The 4508-nt window shown below is 35.2% G+C and overlaps 1 long non-coding RNA gene across 1 annotated transcript in view; it reads right to left on the reverse strand.

Moving 5' to 3' along the window:
- LOC111089721 overlaps positions 1 to 4508 on the reverse strand; it is a 17567-nt gene that overhangs the window by 1885 nt on the left and 11174 nt on the right. Inside the window, exon 2 of the long non-coding RNA XR_002613938.1 lies at positions 2904 to 2951. This is a non-coding gene — a long non-coding RNA (uncharacterized LOC111089721). The remainder of the gene's footprint in view (positions 1 to 2903; positions 2952 to 4508) is intronic.

Genomic DNA, 4508 nt, shown 5'->3' on the forward strand with positions numbered 1-4508 from the left:
ACACACACATTGTTGTCCCGTCACGTTGTCACACTCTTTTATATACCAGCCTACTATATATCTAGTAAATGCTAAAGCATTCGCCAAGGTACAGGATAGTTCTAGAAAATAGGTGGCGCCACACCAGTCACGTGACCTCGATGACGCAACAATACTATAGATAAGTAAGCTTCTACTGTCATTCAACGAAATAACGTTAGACCTTTTTCAAACTTTGACAAGCTTTTGATATGTTGTACAAAACGTCTAATAAAGTATATTTACATCCGTTGAAATGAAGTGCGTGAGTATGCGCATTCAGATAGTAAGGTGCGTGCGTTATTATATATATATATATATATGATGAGTACAGTATTCACAAATAAAATATTCTGAAAATAAGTACTACCAGTATTCAATGCTTTTACCACTCAAAAATATCTAATTACGTCACCACGTTACGGGTATAACGTCAATAGTTAACGTTTCTTTTAAAATAGATATGAAGACCAGCTTCTGGAAACATTTTTACAGACAATAAAGATTGACCTTACGTCTCTTGTCGCAATTTTAACCGGGAACGCAAGTAAACGTAACACAAACGTTTAAACAGAGTCAATTTTTTATAGGTGTGATCAACTGACCCCCGATTTACGCGGATCTTTCATTAACGAGCTAAAATGACGTTGCTTCTCTTTTAAACGACTATAAAACCTCTTCAGTAGTTACATTATGTACAGCAAAGGTACTAGGCAATACTGGTCTTAAAATATAATGTTGTGGACGTGGACTGTCCCCTTACTACAGTTTGAGTCGTAGCACATGAACCATATGTCTAAAGCAAAGGTACGATTGCTTCGCACGGCAGTAAATGTCACTTTCATTTGGCGTAAGCTTTCACGTATTTTGCTATCTATCTCCTCGTTCAGCTGAGTTTTCCTTCGCGGAGTTAAGAAGGTATAAATAAAATGACTGCCAACTCGAACCGTTTGTCTGGTTATTTATCCATTAAACTAGATCTTGGTAGGTGGGGGAGGTCCAACTAAGTTCCTTTACATTTATCGGAATTGGTTGACCCAATTTCTCACGGTAACTTATGACAGCAGACAGACAACTCGGCTGTATAAATATAAAGACTGTTTACTAAAGAAGAATATATCACACCAGTTCTGACAGTTGAGTAACAGTGCTAAGTGCTGCCAGTTCTGATACACAGTTTACTAATCGTTTATTGGTTTATGTGGAACCAGTTGTGACAGTCGGGTGTCCGCATAATGACATACCATATTGCGAAATGCTTTTCGTATTTTCTGATACGTTCATATACAATCTCCGAAAAGGGCGGGAAGTATGATTATCAACACTACAATGGAGTATAAGACGCAGTGATGCAATTATCACACTTAGGATAACATACTGAACCAATTTTGACATCATATAATCTACAGCCGTAACCATACGGGCGTGTAACTCCACTTTACTTTAGTTCTTTACTTCATAATACGATAAATACCGAAGACTTTCAGCACTTTACGTAATTACAGGAGATAATTCCTTATATTAAACAAATGAAATAGTGATTGTTTTCTACGATACTAACAACACTACTTCATTCACTAGTCTAAACTACTGCAGAAAATATTCTAGATATCAAAATATTGAAAACGTAAATAAGGCCTAACAGAAAGTGGTCGCGTAAACCACAACTAGGTTCAAATTGGAATAGTCTCCCAGTCTTCAAACTTAAATAGTTCTGTAAATTTCTCTAGAGTAAAGATGTAGATTGGGACATCAACAAAGATGAACAATAAAAATAATATTATAAATTTAAATTAACATAAAGATTTTAATCGAGAAGTTAAGCCGGTTTAAAAACGTTTAACTGTTATATCAAGAGATTTATTTCATAGATTACAAGGTACACGAAAGACCAAACTTATTTCAATGACGTGCACTCCACCATCTTAGATAGGTTCGTTTTTGAAGTTGTATTTGAACCACGTATATACTAATGTTACAGTATTGCGTTACATTCATGATGCCAAAAAAAACAAATAGGTTCAAGAAGTCTTAATATAGAAGGACAAAAAACCAGTTTACCCCTGAAGAAGAAAGGTCCATCTTTGAAAATCGCTAGGTTATAGGGTTTTTATCGTTCACTATTGTGATGCAATAGTGTGCTATTAATTACTGTGTTACAAATTGTCATAAAAAACTTTTAAAATCCAAAATAGATTCCCCTAGATTGAAATAGCCAATATCTTACTCACCAGAAACGTACAACTGCTGAAATTCCCCAAATCGCATAGATGTGGTACTATTTGTGCATATATTATATTAGGAGAAAAAATGACATCTACCGACAAAAAGGTACACAACTACATTATTATTAAATATACATGAGGGACATTAATTAAATTAGCATTGTATTTATTATTTTGGTCACATACCAGATACATATATATATATACACGCTACATCCATTATTGCAGATGTCATTAGTCTGCCAGTCTACAAAACTAGACACAAGTTAACCTTCTGATAACGACAACTCCTTAAAATTCACGATGGCGTTCCACTGGATCCTTAGCGTGGACTAAAGCTTTCTAGCCTGTAGAATGGCGTGCTTAACTCTACATAGAGACATTGTTTCCGCAAGCTCGAAGAGTAGACGCCATTTTGTTTCCCTCTCGAGCTTCTATCTAGTACCGCTTCGCTAGTAAAGGCGTGTTCCAAGGCCTTATATTTATGCGGAAATATTGAAAAATAGCGCACTTGTGAGAATTTTATGGGTGACATGTTGGGTTACCATGTGGTAGATAGATCAAAATGTTGTCAGTTCTGATGTCCGTGAATAAAATAAATCACTTTAGTTCTGTTTGTAAAGTAAATTCCAGATTAATCTTATCTTGTTTGACTCTTACCTGATATTCCATCGTAAGTCCACCAATCTTCCCAGCTTGACCAAACACCTGTGATAAAAATTAACGAAATATTCAGAGCATTATAAAAGAAAAGAGTTTATAAAGAAACTTAACGTACATAATATCTTCGAAATATTTTTGATAATGTTCTGGTAAATCACAATAGATAACGTCAGTCTCTCGGGTTATGAATTCAGACAAAATGTACTCAGTGTATCAGTAAAGGTCACAGCTTTAAGACCACTTTAAAAGTCCTCTGAGCAGTGCCTATCACGAGCATAGAAACGAGGATGTCAAAATTATAAGCAATCAGACTCACTGCTGCGCCACTAGGAGACAAAAAAAGAAGACAAACCATTTTGACATTTCGTTCTTAACGGGTTTTCGGTAATTCATTATTAAGTACTATAGTTCTTAATAGTAGGGATCGACAAGGTTTCCAAATAATTCGCGCGCCGAAAATCGTTAGTTATTTATAGAATTGCTTTAACAAGTATCTTTAGACTGCTTCATTTAACTATAGGGATCACAATTCCAACCAAAAATCGTTTTAAAATCTATCCAACAAGTATCACCACTTCTTTGTGTACTTTTTATTGCAGCATTTATTTTGTTTTGGATACTTCTTATAGCAATTCTACGAATAACCAACGATTCCTACTTTCCGTTAAGATTTTACTTCTTTTTTTTTTTCCTATTTATTTTAGATTTTCAATTTCATGCAATTCTGACTCTCACCTGAGTCACCATTTAAAATATAAATAAATTAAAAACGCTGCAACAAAACAGTGTCGTCTTACATATTTACTTACAACCGGGATTCGACAGTGGTATAGAGATCACTGATATAAGGATGAAGTTGAGACAACTGTACATAAAGAGTTTTTCTGCTTAGTTTACACACGTTCAAATCAGGTGAATGAGACGAAGTGATAGAATTTCATCTTGTGAAAAAACGTGTTATTCTTTTCTAGAATAAACCAAACACCCCGTGTTAATCATTTATGATCTGTAGTTTTGAAAATAGCCCTCTGGATGAACTTCAAAACAACAGAAAGAAAAGCAGTCAGTGACAACGTTTAGGGTGACTATTGTTAACCATCTTCAGGTCAGAATATTGAATAAGTAAAATTTACTTATAGTTCGCTATCTTAAAGTAGGGTTAGGCAGTTAGCTATAGTAAGGTAGGGTTAGGCAGTTCACTGTTGTAAAGTAAGGTTACGCAGTTCGTTATAGTAAAGTAGGGTTAGGCAGTTCACTATAGTAAAGTAGGGTTAGGCAGTTCGTTATAGTAAAGTAGGGTTAGGCAGTTCACTATAGTAAAGTAGGGTTAGGCAGTTCACTGTTGTAAAGTAGGGTTAGGCAGTTCGTTACAGAAAAGTAGGGTTAGGCAGTTCGTTACAGAAAAGTAGGGTTAGGAAGTTCACAATAGTAAAGTAAGGTTAGGCAGTTCACTATAGAAAAGTAGGGTTAGGCAGTTCGTTATAGTAAAGTAGGGTTAGGCAGTTCACTATAGTAAAGTAGGGTTAGGCAGTTCACTATAGTAAAGTAGGGTTAGGCAGTTCACTATAGTAAAGTAGGGTTAGGCAGTTCGTTATAGTAAAG

This window comes from Limulus polyphemus, unplaced genomic scaffold (assembly GCF_000517525.1).
Source record: "Limulus polyphemus unplaced genomic scaffold, Limulus_polyphemus-2.1.2 Scaffold7176, whole genome shotgun sequence".
In the NCBI taxonomy this organism is placed as follows: Eukaryota; Metazoa; Arthropoda; class Merostomata; order Xiphosura; family Limulidae; genus Limulus; species Limulus polyphemus.